Here is a 17,623-nt window from a genome sequence, read left to right as displayed (position 1 = left end):
AGAACATGTCCAGCGTTACCGTCCTCTCAGCAGTGATGGGTTATGTCAAGCAGACTATGCATGAGCTGGAGCAACTTGAGAGGGATATCACGCCTAGGACCGCGGAGAGGCCGAACGATGCCCCGCGGACACCAATTTTCAAAACCATAATGCACTCATAAGTCAAGCCTGTATCTTAGCATCTTCTGCCTGTTTTTCCATCAGGGTGATTTTTAGTCTATTTTGAGTCTAGGTTTATTTTCAAAGTTTGCTCTTTCTTTTGCAAAATGTAGTTTGTAATAGAACATTTCAACAATAAAGAGGTTGCTTCTTTTACGCTCATTTGCGTTTTTCGAACTACGTAATGATCTGATTCACGTAGGCATCGTGATACGTAGGCAATCCTCATCGGATCCGGTCGCATTTCTTTTACTGCAAAATAATAAAAAAAAAAGAAAAAAAATAAAAAAAAAGAAAAAAAAAGAAGGGAAAAAAGGGGAAAAACTAATAAGAAGAAAATGCCGGAATGACGCATGCTCTCGTAGCAAACATGTAGTAATCCACTTAACTGTATAGGCGCATCATGCCCAACGTGAGATTGACTATCTGTTATTTGCTGCAAATTAACCGTGCGTTTGTCATTGAGTATCCTCAGGGTTTTGAAAAAGACGGTTGGTTTGGTGAAAGTCTGGCCTCGCACTCATACTTCACGAGGTCAAGGAGAAGTGTTCAACTACCTGTTGTTAGGACCAGAAGCGGTACTCACACTTACTTCACCAGGTCAAAAGGAAGTGTGGAAATGTCTTCAGAAATTCCATTGCAAACAATCCCTATTTCTGAGGAGAGCTCAATCTCAGCCGTCCTCACACCAGAATCCGCAACTGCGGAGGAAAATAGAATCCTACGGCTCCGCATGTTGGAAATGCTGGACGACTGGAATAATGGGAAAGAACCGCCAAGTGTCGTCCCCGGATTCCCTGAATTATTCTCCAGGTCGAGTGGGACTTCTAATGTCCCCATAAATTATCCTGCTACCCCATTCGGGTACCCGGCCACCTCAGCCTTCTCTGCTGGATCGCCTTCTGAGCCTCATCCCCGAATGTCATCCACTGATGCAAGCATGAACATCTTTACTGCATCGCCTTGCCCGATTACGGCACAGCCTACCACGTACAAGCCAAGCTTTGACTCATCCTCTTTTACATTCCAAGCACCATCGTTCTCAATGGAACCAACTAGGTTCGCTACCAGCACTAATCCTCTACCGCCTCAGTGCGAGCTTGCACCCGGGCAGGATCAGAACCCCAGAATTGCAGAACAAAATGAGATTGCCAAGAGAATGAGAAGCCTTGAACAAAGTTTGAAGAATATGCAAGGATTGAGCTGACAGAAGAGCGTCTCTTACGCCGACCTATGCATGTTCCCTCACGTGCACCTGCCAGCGGGTTTCAGGACCCCGAAGTTCGAGAAATACGATGGGCACGGTGACCCCATTTCACATCTTAAGAAATACTGCAACCAATTGCGGGGAGCCGGCGGAAAAGAAGAACTGCTAATGGCATATTTTGGGGAAAGTCTAGTAGGGATAGCCTTGGAATGGTATATGGACCAGGAAATGTCTCGATGGCATATATGGGATGATCTCGCCAGAGATTTTGTGAAACAATTCCAGTATAACATCGACATTGCGCCAGACCGAAATTCTCTGTCGAATTTGAAGAAGAAACCTTCAGAAAGCTTCAGAGAATATGCTATTAAGTGGCGCGAACAGGCGTCAAGAGTAAAGCCTCCCATGGATGAAGTGGAAATGGTCACTACCTTTCTCCAGGCTCAAGAGTCTGACTATTTTCAAAACATGATGCCAGCCATGGGTAAGCCATTCGCGGAAGCGATCAAGATTGGAGAGATGGTGGAAAATGGTCTGAAAACAGGTAGGATTCTGAGTCAAGCAGCCATAAGGGCGACCTCCCAGGCCGTCCAAAGCGGGTCCGGAGGAACAACAAGAGGGAAAAAGAAGGAAGAAACGACTATGGCAGCCTCGGAAGCAAGGGAGTATCGTCATCCCAGGCCCCGTTTTCCGGAAAGAACCCCACAACACTACTACCCCCACTCAAATTTGGCATATGCTCATCAACCTTATATGGTCATGAATGCCCAACCTTATACCCATCCACCACAACAAGCCAACCGAGGCCCAGCTCCACCTCCCAGAAATCAGCCTCCTTACCGCAACCACTATAACCCACAACCCCCGCAGAATAACTTCCGCCCTCAGGAGCCACCCAGAAGGTGGACTTTCACGCCCATCGGTGAACCATACTCAACTTTGTTCCCAAAGCTGGTCCAGTTAGGTTTCTTGCAACCAATCCCTCAAACAAGGCAAAACCCGACGTCACCTTCTTACAAAGCTGGAGTCAGATGCGCCTATCATTCAGGGGCCGAAGGACATGATACAAATGACTGCTGGTCGTTGAAAAGAGTGGTCGAAAATTTAATAGAGCAAGGTAAAATAGTGCTAAGGGACGAGGAGATCCCGAATGTAACTAACAATCCATGACCTGCTCACAATAATGGGCCGCTTATCGGAATGATTTGTGAAGACAAAGAGTTCGACCTCTGAAAGCCATAATTGTCATTGTCGACACGGGGAAGAGGCCCGAAGCAGACCAGAAACCAGAAAAGGGGGAGGAGGCCAAAGCTATAAAGAAAGTGCCTGAGAAGAAGGTGGAGAAGAAAGTGGTACCGGTAAAGGGTGGAGTTCTTTACATACCGCGAGGTCGAGCTGAGAAGACGCAGAACTTCGGAATCAAAAAGACAAAACTTATGTATGTGCCGAAAGGGGCCTATGTGGTCCGGGGAACGATTCAACCACCTCGGCTGAATGAGCCAGTTGTTATCGGACGCGTGCCACAAAAGCCAATGACCAACCCATCCACAGTGCCGTGGAATTATCAAAAGACTTTGGTAATGTACAAAGGTAAAGAGGTCACGGGAGAACTTCCAGAAAATACTTTCATTGGAAGTTATTCAAATACCCAAGAACTGAACAACGCCACCCAAAGGCGCTTCCCGCCAAAGAAGCCCGTAAGTGTTGAAGAAGCGGAAGTGTTCTTCCAACAAATGAAAATGCCGGATTACGAAGTGATAGATCAACTGCGCAAGTACCCCGAGCAAGTGTCCATGCTGTCATTGTTAATGAGGTCGACCGAGCATCAAAAGATCTTACTGAAGACCCTGAATGAAGCATATGTGCCAGTTGAAACCTCGGTAGAACAATTAGAGCGGATGACAGAAAGATTCTTCGCCGTCAACCAAATCTCTTTCAGCAAGAACGATCTACCCCCGGAAGGAGCGGCACACAACAAGGCTTTGCATCTAACAGTTAAATGCGAAGACTATTATGTCAAGCGGGTAATGTTGGATAGGGGCTCAGGCGTTGACATTTACCCGCTCTCCATACTACAAAGAATGGAAATTGGGACCGGAAGAATCCGACCCAACAATGTCTGCGTAAGGGCTTTCGACGGCATCAAGAGAGATACCATGGGAGAAATAGACCTGTTATTGGTCATAGGACCAGTCGAATTTCAAGTAACCTTCCAGGTACTCGACATGGATACATCCTACAATTTTCTCCTTGGCAGACCTTGGATCCATGCGGCAGGAGCCGTGCCTTCCACTCTTCACCAGATGGTGAAGTTCGAGTACGAAGACCGAGAAATCGTGGTCCATGGGGAAGATGAGCATGCTATTTACCGGGACCCATCCATTCCATATCTGGAACCGAGAGAAGGAAGCGAACACACGGTCTATCAAGCTTTTGAGATTGTACTGGCAGAGCAGCACGAAGAGGGAATACCCTGCCCCCAGCCTTTCTTGTCTAACGCCTCGGTTATGGTGGCCAAAGAGATGATCCGGCACGGATTTAGGCCAGGGAAGGGGCTTGGACGAACCCTTCAGGGAATAACAGAACCCATTACCTTGCCAGTCACCAAGAAACCTTTTGGACTAGGTTTCAAACCTACTCCAGCAGACGAAGAGTGGGCAAAGAAAAGGAAAAATGAGGGTTGGAAGTTACCTCGACCACTGCCAGATTTATATGCAACTTTCATCAGGCCAAGGTACGCTGAAGAAGAAGATGATGAGGTCTTCACAGCTAAGGAAATCGAGGAAATATGTGGGGCGATGAGAAAGATGCTCTACGAGGTCCACATGGTTTAACCAGGTGAAGGCACAAGCATTGCTGAGATGATGTACATGGGGCCGAACGCCAAACTTCAAAACTGGGAGGCCACGCCATTCCCGACTAGACGGAAGTCTGGGTAGACCTGTCCTGCCACCTTTCCTATGTCACAAGTTATCTCCAGGACATAACTTGAACGTTGTCTTCCTTTCCATTGTTGTTTTTGTATTCCTGAGTTGTAAACATCGTTGTCTTCCAACTTTCCAAAGAAAATAAAAAAAAATCATCATTGCTTTCCCATTCTTTCTTTCGTTCTGATTTTTGTTATTTTTCCTTTTATCTTTCTTTTCAGTTATAATAATGCGGCTTTAAATATGACATGCTTGCGGACTTCACGCCCAGATCACAATGAGCTATTTAGCTGCGAATTAATGAACCCAGAACCAGAATATGATGCGGAAGAAGCTTTTAGGGAGATAAACCGAGAGTTGGAATATTTCGAGAATAAACCTAAGCCAAATCTGAATGACACCGAACCGGTAAATTTAGGAACCCCGGAAGAAATCCGGGAGACCAAGATAAGCATTCACACGGACAAGAAAACGCGAGAGGCGATAATTCAACTTCTTTTTGAATTTAAAGACGTGTTTGCTTGGTCATATGATGACATGCCGGGACTAGGTGTTGATCTAGTGGTTCATAAATTGCCGATTCATCCTGATTGTCCTCTAGTTCAACAAAAGCAACGAAAGTTCAAAACTGAGGTCAGTGACAAGATTAAAGAGGAGATCACCAAACAACTGAAAACGGGAGTGATTCGGGTAGTCCAATATACAACATAGTTGGCGAATGTGGTTCCAGTACCAAAAAAGGATGGGAAACTAGGGTATGTGTAGATTACCGAGATCTGAACAGAGCAAGTCCTAAAGATAATTTCCCGCTGCCCAACATCCATATCCTCGTTGATAATTGTGCCAAACACGAGATACAGTCTTTTGTAGATTGTTACGCTGGGTATCATCAGGTATTGATGGATGAAGAGGACGCCGAGAAGACTGCCTTCACCACGCCTTGGGGCACCTACTGCTACCGGGTCATGCCATTTGGTTTGAAGAATGTGGGGGCTACTTACATGAGGGTCATGACTGCCATTTTCCATGACATGATGCATCAGGAAATAGAGGTGTACGTGGACGATGTGATAGTCAAGTCCAGGACGCAGGATAATCACATCCAAGACTTGAGGAAATTCTTCGAGAGATTAAGGAAGTATGACTTGAAGCTGAACCCAGCCAAATGCGCTTTCGGAGTTCCGTCAGGCAAACTTTTGGGCTTCATCGTAAGCAGGAGAGGTATCGAGCTAGATCCAACTAAGATAAAATCCATTAGAGATCTGCCTCCCCCGAGAACAAAGAAAGACGTGATGAGCCTGTTGGGCAGGTTGAACTACATCAGTCGGTTTATTGCCCAGCTGACAAGCACGTGTGAGCCCATATTCAAGCTGTTAAGGAAATATGCGGCGATTAAATGGACAACTGAGTGTCAAAAAGCCTTTGATAAAGTCAAAGAATACCTTTCGAATCCCCCGGTCTTGGTCCCTCCAGAACCGGGAAGGCCACTTTTCTTGTATCTGACAGTCTTGGAGAACTCTTTCGGTTGCGTCCTCGGGCAACACGACGTAACCGAAAAGAAGGAGCAAGCAATCTACTACTTGAGCAAGAAATTCACCGGCTACGAGGCCAAATACACTCTGCTGGAAAGGACATGCTGCGCTCTCACATGGGTTGCTCAAAAGCTGAGACATTATCTCCAAGCCCACACTACGTTCCTCATAAGCAGGTTGGATCCTTTGAAGTATATATTTCAGAAACCAATGCCTACTGGGAGACTGGCTAAATGGCAAATCTTGCTTATGTAATTCGACATAGTCTATGTCACTCGCACGGCAATGAAAGCCCAGGCGTTAGCAGATCATTTGGCTGAAAATCCGGTCGATGAGGAATACCAGCCATTGGATACCTACTTTCCAGATGAAGAAGTAAACACCATAGAAGTGGTCTCGGAGGAAGCTCATGTTTGGAAGATGTTCTTTGATGGAGCCGTGAACGCCAAGGGTGTAGGGATTGGGGCAATTGTGATCTCACCTTCTGGTCAGCATTATCCCGCCACAGCTAGACTTTGTTTCTTTTGCACAAATAATACAGCTGAATATAAAGCTTGTATCATGGGCATGCATATGGCAATCGATCAGGATGTCAAAGACTTACTGATTATGGGAGATTCTGACCTGATTATCCGGCAAGCCCAAGGCGAATGGGAAACTCGGGATGTCAAACTTATCCCTTACCGACAGCATGTGGAGGACCTCAGCAAGCGCTTTACCTCAATAGAGTTCAGGTATATCCCGAGGTGTCACAATGAACTGGCAGATGCACTTGCTACTTTGGCTTCAATGCTACCCTACCCGGGCAACGCCCACGTCGATCCTTTGGAAATCCAAATCAAGGAAAGACACGGTTACTGCAATGTAATCGAGGCAGGATCAAATACGCAGCCGTGGTACCATGACATCAAGAGGTTCCTAAAGACACAAGAATACCCCGGGCACGCTACTGGAGATCAAAAGAGGACCATTAGGCGACATGCAAGTGGTTTCTTTCTAAGCGGTGAATTGTTGTATAAGAGGACCCCGGACCTCAATCTTCTAAGATGTGTCGATATCGAGGAGGCAAGAAAGATCATGCACGAAGTACACGCAGGTGTGTGCGGACCTCACATGAACGGTTATGTCTTAGCAAAGAAAATCCTTCGAGCAGGTTATTACTGGATGACCATGGAAAAGGATTGCTTTAGCTTCGTTCGGAAGTGTCATCAGTGTCAGGTACACGGTGATTTGATTCATGCACCTCCCACGGAGCTGCATCCCATGTCTGCACCTTGGCCATTTGTCGCCTGGGGCATGGACGTCATTGGACCAATCGAACCGAAGGCTTCGAATGGACACAGGTTTATACTGGTTGCCATCGATTACTTCACAAAATGGGTAGAAGCTGTCACTCTCAAGTCGGTCACTAAAAAGGCTGTAGTGGATTTTGTACACTCAAATCTTATCTGTCGTTTCGGTATTCCTGCGACTATCATTACAGATAACGCAACAAACTTGAACAGTCACTTGATGGGAGATGTATGCGAGCAATTCAAGATAACGCATAGGAATTCTACTCCTTATCGGCCGAAAGCCAATGGCGCTGTGGAAGCGGCGAACAAAAACATCAAGAAGATTTTGAGGAAAACGATCCAAAGTTCCCGACAGTGGCATGAGCAGTTACCATTTGCATTTTTGGGGTATCGCATTACGGTACGCACATCAGTAGGAGCGACTCCTTATCTTTTGGTTTATGGGACCGAGGCCGTAATACCGGCAGAGGTAGAAATTCCTTCGCTTCGAATCATTGTCGAAGCAGAAATCGAAGACAGCGAGTGGGTCAAGACTCGGTTAGAGCAATTGACTTTGATTGATGAAAAGAGAATGGCCGCAGTTTGTCACTGACAGTTATACCAACGAAGGATGGCCCGTGCTTACAACAAGAAAGTCCTACCCAGGAATTTCGAAGTAGGTCAGCTGGTATTGAGGCGTATTCTGCCGCATCATAAGGAAGCAAAAGGGAAGTTTGCTCCAAATTGGAAAGGCCCATACATCATAAGGAAGATATTGCCGAGAGGAGCATTGTATTTAGGTGATATCGAAGGAAATGACCCCGACACAGCAGTAAATGCGGATGCAGTCAAGAGATACTACGTCTGAATTATACTCCAGTAGTCTTGACACATTTGAAATGATGAAGGTTTTATTCCCACTACTCCCCAAACACTTCCCAATTCTCTCTACAAACTTTTGAGCCGCTTATAAAAAAAATAAAAATAAAAATAAAAACATTGATTGAGGCCTGAACTACGTTTGACTTGATTCCGAAAGGATACGTAGGCAGCCTCTCCCTGAGGTTCAGTCACACCAACAATAAAATCTCATTCACCCTGAAATTGAAATCGGGGCACGTCGAGCAGTTGAGAAGTTAGTACTATCTACCTCTCTTTACCAAGAACAAGCCTTCAAATCAATTACCAAAGATGGTGGGGAACCAATAAGCGTCACAAATGGAGACCGGCACACGCTGAATTGAGAGAGCTAAAAAGAGAGAGTCTCGTCGGTGAAAACCTTCGGGCACCACGAGGCGACGGGAGCAGAGAAACGAAAATGAGAGAGCTTGTTTAGTAAAAACTCACAAAGAGTGCTATCAAGCGATGACAGGAAGAGAAATGAGAGAGGTCAGCCAGCGAAAACCCGCAAAGGGCGATGTTGGCCGAAAAGAATGACTCCACCCCCAAAGAGGTCTCGGCAAAGTTTCACCGGTTTGGAATCACAGATTCGTTCTGGTTCAGGGAAACGCGAGTTCATGGAAGGTCAGGCATCCAGGCCAAAGAGCATGTCATGTCAATTAAAGCCAGCGTTATCTTCCTCAGATAAGTCTTTTTCGTCCCGAAAGGGACATTCCCTTCCTGAAATTGTTTTTTTCCTTTCTTTGTTTCTCTTCGAATCCTTTTTATGTTTTAACCCCAAGTTCAGGATACACCGGAAAGGGCAGGTGGCAGGTTTGTTTTCACGGAATTCCGTTTCATGAAGGAAAACACCCCGTTTCATCGGTACGTCTGTCCAAACTTGATAAATCATGATATTTGATGGCGTTCAAAGTAAAGAGGAAAAAGAGAAATCTCCCCCAGCAAGTCCACCTTCGGACGAATCCCCACAGAGTCTCCCCCTGTACAATCCTCCCACAGAGTCTCCCCAATATAAAAATAAAAAAAAATAAAAAAAAAAGAAAAAAAAATCCCGTTGGAATTTCCCCAGCACATCCCCAGCAAGTCCCTTTGTAAAAATTCTCCAACAAGCTTACCCCAACAAATCCTAGAAAAACCCGTTTTGAAACAAATATCCAGCATGCTCCATTGTACAAAAATCCACACAAAGAATCCACTTTGTAAATATTCTCCCACAGAGCTTCCTTTTGTACAAATCCCCACAAAATACCTCCAATAAAATCCCCGTTGAGAGCCTCCAAGCAAAACGGGACACAAAAAAAAAGAGAGAAAAGAAAAAGAGCCTTACGAGGCAAATCATCACAGAATCTGGAAATACAAAGCCTGAGAAGTCAAAAGAGTTTCGCCATTTGAATCAAATCAATGGCAGGATTTCGCAACAGGAATGAGGACGCAACAAAGCAACTGGGAACGACCAAGCACACCGAACCGACCGTCATTTCCAAACTAACAATTGTTCTTTGTCTGAAAAGTTGAAACATGTATAATCCAAGACAACCGTGCAAGAAGCAGGTGTCGCCCGAAGAAGGAGGTACATGGGTACAAGAAATATCTTGGCAATAAGGAACTCACTCGAAAAGTAAGTTTCCACGAAACTCTCTTTTGTTTTTTACTAAAACAAGAAAATTCAAAAAAAAGAGGTCAGTTGTTGTTCTCGAATTTTGCCCCCAGCTAGTCAGCATTTAGGTTTTTAAACCCTAAACTAAACTTTTTTCCATTCAGCCAGCATTAGGGTTTTAAACCCTAAACTGAGCTTTTCCATGCAGTCAGCATTAGGGTTTTAAACCCTAAACTGAATTTTCCTTTAGTCAGCATTAGGGTTTTAAACCCTGAACTGAACTTTTTCCTTTGATCAGCTTCAGGGTTTTAAACCCTGAACTAAACTTTTCCATTTAGTCAGCATTAGGGTTTTAAACGCTAAACTGAACTTTTTCCATTCAGCCAGCATTAGGGTTTTAAACCCTAAACTGAGCTTTTCCATGCAGTCAGCATTAGGGTTTTAAACCCTAAACTGAATTTTCCCTTTAGTCAGCATTAGGGTTTTAAACTCTAAACTGAACTTTTTTTATTCAGCCAGCATTAGGGTTTTAAACCATAAACTGAGCTTTTCCTTGCAGTCAGCATTAGGGTTTTAAACCCTAAACTGACCTTTTTCCTTTAATCAGCATTAGGGTTTTAAACCCTAAACTGAACTTTTTCCATTCAGCCAGCATTAGGGTTCTAAACCCTAAACTGAGCTTTTCCATGCAATCAGCATTAGGGTTTTAAACCCTAAACTGAATTTTTCCTTTAGTCAACATTAGGGTTTTAAACCCTAAACTGAATTTTTCCTTTTAGTCAGCATTAGGGTTTTAAACCCTAAACTGAACTTTTTCTCTTAATCAGCATCAAGGTTTTTAAAACCCTAAACTGAACTTTCCCCCAGTTGGTCAGTATCAGAATTTCGACTCTAAAACCGAACTTCTCCCCAGCTAGTCGGTATTAGGGCTCCAACCCTGAACTGAGCATTTTTATCTTCCTTCATCAATTTTATGAACTTCCTGGCGAATAATTCACGAAATTTTCCTAGTGAAACTGGGGCAGAAAATTTTGTTCGTTTGTTTTTCTCCCGCAGGTCTAACCTCGAGCCACACGGATCGAAATGACCCACGAGATGAGTCTCAACTCAGAATCAAAGAAGAAAAAGACAAAAAGAAGATGTCCCGGGATATCAGAGTAAATGGAAGGCAGATCGACTCCAACATTTGATTAAGGTCCTGAACTCCGCCATTCGCGTTTCACTCAGTATCTCAAAGATTGAACAAGTCGCCGCAACTCGCAAGCATCAAGATTCGGATCAAAGTCTCCAAGCACAATCAGCTAAGACCCAAGATCAAGTCGCAAAAGAATCATAGATAGGAATCTTGTAACTCGCAGTTGACATGCATATAAGTAGTCAGTTCAGTCCAATTTTCCTTTGGTTGTAATAAGGCGGTCAGTGACGCAGCAATGACAACAGCAACGGCAGTAACAGCAAGCATTGCAATCCCATGGTAGTCCCAGCTACCAAAGCTTCCCGAACTACATTGACCTGATTCCTGTTTAGCCCAGGATATGTAGGAAATCTTTGAAGCAAGATTCGGTCAGATCTTTCAAAAACATGCTTCACACGGAGTAGTCCATAGGCAAAAATCGCTCATACACGCTCACTTTATCTTTGCACGAAAACTCTTCGTGTTTCCGAACAAAGAGGGGCAGCTGTGAGCACGTGATTTTTGTTTCGCGCGACAATCGCTCCAAAAGAAATAAAAAATAACAATTGGTCCTGCTGTACAATTTTTGGATTTTTACATGGCACTTTGTTAATTATTTATGATTTTTGCCCATTTTTATTTTATTAAAACAAAATACAAAAAAAATGTAGGTGTTATGCATAATTTGAACCGTAATCCGGTTGTTAAATAGAAAATCATAAATAGGCATCTTTGTCCGTGATTTTGTTTTTGTTTGATTTTACCTGTTTTAAAATATTTTAATATGTGTGCAAATAATTGTATTAAGTGTTTATTTAATTTTAATTTGAATTACTTAGGTTTTGTTTTTAAAATAAAGAAGAAAATAAAATAATAAAAAAAAAATCTTTTTCGGACTTGGGCCAATTTTAAACAAATTGGCCCAAACAAACTCAGCCCAAAAACCAGGCTTGCCCGGTCCGTGACCAGCCTACCCCTAGCCATCTAAACGACACCGTTTAAATCCAGTATGATCTGGACCGTTGATCTCAGATTGATCAATGGTCAAGATCTCACACCCCATAACCCACTAATGAACCCGACCCGTTCCACCCGAACCAACCTTGACCCCTACTAAGCCAAACGACACCGTTCCACTTAAGCCCTCAGATCCAGACCGTAGATCTAGATTGATCTAACGGTTGAGATCAAGTCATCCACCCCGTATATAAACCCTTCCCCCTTCACCCCGCGCCCTAATCCAAAACCCCCCCCTGCCTTAGGTCGTCTTCACCAGACACCAACCCTCCAAACCCTAGCCGCCCCTGCATACCTTCGCCATGAAAGCTGGCGGCATGGACGCCGGTGACCCTACCCTTAACACCATAGATGCTCCTCACCGTCCTGAACCCAAATCCACCAACCACACACCTCGAATCCCATCCCACCTTCTCGAATCTTCATTTGAAGATTCGAGTCAAAACTCGATCTACCCCGATCTTCCCTAAATTCATATCAGGCAGTCCCCGGACCCCCCTCGTGACCAAACCATGCTTGGTTTGGTCCGAATCTGACCAGGGAAGCATGAATCCCAGATCTAATCTTTGAAACCTTAGGGTTCCTTGTCACTGGTCCGTATCTCGTTTAAACCAAAAGATTAAGGTCTAATGGACCTTAATCGAAGTGTTTCTCGATTAAAGTCCGTTCAGCCTTAAGAAAGGTCTGTCCGAATCCAAGTTAAGGCTTTTGATTTTTCGAGATTTAAGGTGAGTTTTGCTTTTCTTTTCTTATTTTTGTTAGTCCATGTTCATTTAAAAGGTCTGTTCATGTTTTGTTTTAATCTGTGTTTTGAGTTTTATCAACTGTTCCTGTCCACTTTGCCTGAACCTCTGTTGTTTGATTGAGTCCTTCTTCTAATTGTTCTGATAATATGTATGTATGTATTTGTTGTGCAATTAATTGAATTTCAAATGTGAACTGACCAACTGATTCCTCCCATGTAATTTTGCTTAGTCAGTACAACTCGAATCATGTGTTCGATACTGTTAAATGTCTGATTTTGGTTTCGATTGTATGTGTTATAACTAGTATAGTCGAATCGGCATATGTCGTCAATTAGTTTCAGTTGTCCAAACAATAACAAATCGATTTGCTTCTGTTAAACATTGCCTGAATCAATTAAGAACTAAGTTTGTTTACTTATAGTTGTTAATTTGAATCAGAAATGTAAAAGGAATATTTGTTTAAGTTCTGAATTGGAGGGCATGTGCACTTGTGCACAACATGTGCATTTGTGCACCACAGGTGCATTTGTGCACAGCCTGTGCCCTGCATAAGGGCTTTTGAATAAAATAGTTGACAGCACATGCTGTCAGATCACATTCTGCTGCCCATACACTGCTTTAGTTTCAGAAATAATAAACCTTACTAAAAAGTAAGTTTGCCAGAGAGTGTGATGGGGGTTCTAATACTTAAATAGCTAAGTGGAACTGAAAAGAAGATAGCACATGGGAGGGGTATCTGATTGGTCTATCAGGCTTTAAAAGGGGTAATGTTAAGGCTTATAAAAGGGAGGCACATTGAGAGAGAATGGAGAAGAGAACAGAGAGAACTAAGAAGAAGGAGAATTAAAGTTCTGAGAAAGACATACACACATACAGAAAGAGGGATATACACATAAAAAACTGAGATTGAATATTGAGAGTTGAGTTCTGAAAAACAGAAAACTGGATAAGTTTTCTTTTGATAACTCAAGTATAGTTTCAAAACTGAAGATTGACATTTGGATTTTGGAAAGAAAGGAGATAGGGAGAGGGATATACAGAAAGCAGAAACTGTTTTCTTCTTCCTGCTGTTTTGTTCGATTCCCAGTTTGTTCAACCTGTTCAGTCAGTTCTGTGTTCTTTCAAGTGTCAGCTGAGTTTATCGGTTGGTTTGCATTGATTGATTCTCTTGGAATTGGTTTGTCTGAATTCTGATTCTACTCCCCTGCTTGTTGCTGTCATTTTGCTGCCTCTTTCCTCGTCTATAATTGCATTTTGCATTGGAATTTGTACTGCTGTTGTTCATCTGTTACTGCTGGAGTTTCGTTTACATTGCTGCTCAACTGACTCCCCTGCTTATTTCATTGTGAGCATCTCCTCAGGTACACATTTCGAATTTGTCTGATGTAACTGATGTCGCAATGAAAGATTGAATCGAAAGATCTGAAGGGATTATAATCATCTGTTGCTTCGCTTACAAATTTTATAACTATTGTTAAGTCGTGTAAATTTCAGTTTGTAGTTCAATAGAGAAGTACATTAGTAAGTTTGTATCTGATTGAAGCTTATGCTGATTTTAAACCACAATATGCAATTGATTTAATGGTATATAGGATGTAACTACAATTCATGGAATATGCAACCATTAGTATAGTTGTTAATTCAAAAATTCGTTCTTCAGCATGCTTCGAATATATAGGTTGGACGGTTCCTTTTAATCCCGCAAAAATACAATACAGTTTTTTTAGATTCTTGGGTTGCAATTTTATTAGGCATGTTTAAGATAGTTTTTTTTTTTTACACCATAGGTAGCATCCTTTGGTAAGGAATTCCATTAATCCTGTTTAAGCAATTTAATTTAAATTCGACTCAAAGATGTTTGTTCGGTTTAAGCGTTGTACTTCGTCAGCTCGTATGTGATTTCTTTGACAAATTAAAGCATTTTTCCATGAAGTATAATGTTTTCTCCACTTTGTAAATAATTGATCAGAAATTGATAAGAATCCGGATTGGGCCCAAACATATAATTAAATTAGCATGTACCTTTTTTCTTCTAGTTTTAGAGACAAACGCATTAGAAATGTAGCCACTTTAGGATATCCTTTCTAAAATAGAGACGAGCCTCGCTAAATGAAAAATGCAAATTGCGGGGCCCTCAATAACTAACCATAATAAATACTTAGAATTCAGGATAGGCCAGTTAGTGAATTTCATGGCCTTCCCCAAGAATTATAACACATTAGACTCTTTAGGCACGGTTTAATTAAATTACAGTCTTAAACTCGGGTGCACATTGATGTGACCCAAATCCAAATCTCAACGGAGTCAAGATGTGTCAAGATGTGTCGACGTAATTCATAACATATATTTAAATCAGATATTTAGCCATTATAACAATTTAAGCGACCGTGCTAGAACCACGGTATTCGAGGGTGCCTAACACCTTCCCTCGGGTCAACAGAATTCCTTACTTAGAATTTCTGGTTCGCAGACTTCATTTGGAAAAGTCGAATATTTTCCTCGATTTGGGATTCAAGATAAACCGGTGACTTGGGACATCAAAAGCCAAACCTTTCCCAAGTGGCGACTCTGAATTAAATAAATAATCTCATTTCGAATATTGTCACTTAAATTGGAAAAACTCCCCTCGCGCATTTAACCCTTCGGGGGCGGGCGCGCAAAAAGGAGGTGTGACAATTACTATCGGGTTCGTATTTTGGTTCCGGAACCCGGTAAAAGTCCAATATAATATTTTTGACTTATATATGAAATTTGGTGGGAAACGGAGTCGGTTTGACGTGATTCGGACGTCCGGTGGTAAAAATAGAGATTTCAAAGCTTTCTTAAAATTTTATTGATTTTGGCGATTTGATCACGCGAGCTAGTTCGTATGATATTTGTAGATTGGTATGCACTTTTGGTTTGGAGTCCCGAGGGGCTTGGGTGTATTTTTGGATCATTGGTTGAGAGACTAGTAAAGTTAAAAATTTGGGAGTTTGACCATGGTTAATATCGGGTTAAGATGACCTTTTTCAGTGTTTTAAGTGTGAGACTAGGTCCGTAGCGTGTTATGATTGATATTCATATATGGTTAGTGTCCGGGAGGTTCTGGATGAGTTTCGGGGTGGTTTCGGATCATTTTGGAAAAATTTGGATTTTGCTGGTTTCTGGTGTGTCACACCTCCTTTTTACCACCCGAGGGTATTATAAAGGAGTTTTTCCAATTAAAGTGACATTAATCGAAATGGGATTATTTAATTATTTCAGAGTCGCCACTTGGAATAATTTATGGTGTCCCAAGTCATCAGTTTATTTGAAATCCCAAATTGAGGAAGTTTTGACTTTATTTCTGCGAACCAGAAATTCTAAGTAAGGAATTTTGCTAACCCAGGAGAAGGTGTTAGGCATTCCTGGGTTCCGTGGTTCTAGCACGGCCGCTTAAACTATTAAAATTGGCCTAATTACCTGATAAATTACATGTTTTAAACCATTTATGCATTTTTAACTTTATAATAACTTTTATTTGTTTAAAACTGCTTTTTAAGATTTATGAAATTATTTCTTGAACAAGTTACGATTGTCATACACTTGCCGTTTTGGAACACACCGCAAACCACGCTACATGAAATGCACCGGCGATTCGCGACATGTGTATTTTATTATTGTTTGAAGTTGTTATGATCGGGTCACATGAAATGCACACCCGAATTTTAAAATTACGTACCATGACTATGCCACGGGAACCGTACCTATAGTCACGATGATTTAAAATTAATCACGTCTAAAGCAAGCTACGATATTCATAATTAGTTGTTTCTATATTCGGGATTGTGTATGAAGGTCAAGAGTTCATGGAATTAGACATTGGGAAGATGCGAGCTTACACGCTTTGTTTCCCAACAATTTATTCTGTTATCTAGTCAATTACCTTACATCATGAACCGAGGGCCCTGGAATTAATGGAGAGATTAATTGTCTAAAATTTTAACCAAAGTTGAGAACCACTGGACATAGAAATGTATTAAGACCTCAAATAAAATTATTCAAATCCTAAGGTGGTTAGTACTTAGTCACTCACGTTCAGTTGCTTGGAGCAAATCCAAAACAAATCAAACACTCCAAACCATGAATTAATATAACTGTAATTAACAATTACAACAAAACAAACATAATGCGATTCATTCAATTATGCCTATGGAACCACCAATTATCAATCTGACTTTGTTCCTTCTCCTTTCATATGTTTCCATCAGCTTCCTCCTCCACCATTTCGCAAGAAGAAGAAGAAGAAGAAAAATGCATATTTTAATGTTTGTTCCAATAAAACAAACTCAATAAACTCAAGCTTGCAATTAAGCTTCATATTTTAATTTACACTCCAATAATTAAACAAACCAAGTATAGCCATCAAACAAAGGTAAAGACAGAACAGATGAGGTAGGAACAATTTCCAACAATTTTTATTCCCAAAGCAAATCTGCAAGTTTATTTTATTTAATCAAGAAGCAGTACCTGATGGCAGTAGAACAAAATGACAAGAAAATAGATCTCTAGCTTTGACAGGGAGATAACAACTATTTCAGCAGCAAATTTGGTAAAAGCACAACAGACTCAAATGCAAATTACAGCATCTTTGAGCTAAAATACTCCTTGAAACCCAAGAAAATACTGAGTAAAGAAATAAATCGAAATAGCCTCGAACTCGGACAAAATCAACAGATCGAACCTCAAACGGAGAATGAAATCAGCCTCAAACCAACTTCATCATCGAAAACAAAACTTCAAAACTTGAATTGAAACAACACAGTTTTGTTTCAAGCAGGCCAGCGAACTCGAATGGAGGCTCGGAAAATCGAGTGCTCACCTCGACCTTAATCCATTTTGCAACCAAGAATCGAAATAAGAAAAGAAAGAAGAACTATATTTTTAATCTTTTCTGATTTTTAGAACTTAAAACAACAGAAAAATCGGCTAAGAAAATTAAAGAAGAGCCATTTTCAAAACAACCTAGAGCCCAATTTTTTTATCTCGAATTTTGCCAGCCCATGTTTCTCGTCCATTTTTCCTCTACTATCTGTATGTGCGTGTCTTTTTTTGAGAGAAAGAGAGGT

The sequence above is a fragment of the Nicotiana tabacum genome, chromosome 1 (genome assembly GCF_000715075.1).
Source record: "Nicotiana tabacum cultivar K326 chromosome 1, ASM71507v2, whole genome shotgun sequence".
NCBI classification, from domain to species: Eukaryota; Viridiplantae; Streptophyta; class Magnoliopsida; order Solanales; family Solanaceae; genus Nicotiana; species Nicotiana tabacum.
Note: the sequence above shows the minus strand (reverse complement) of the source record.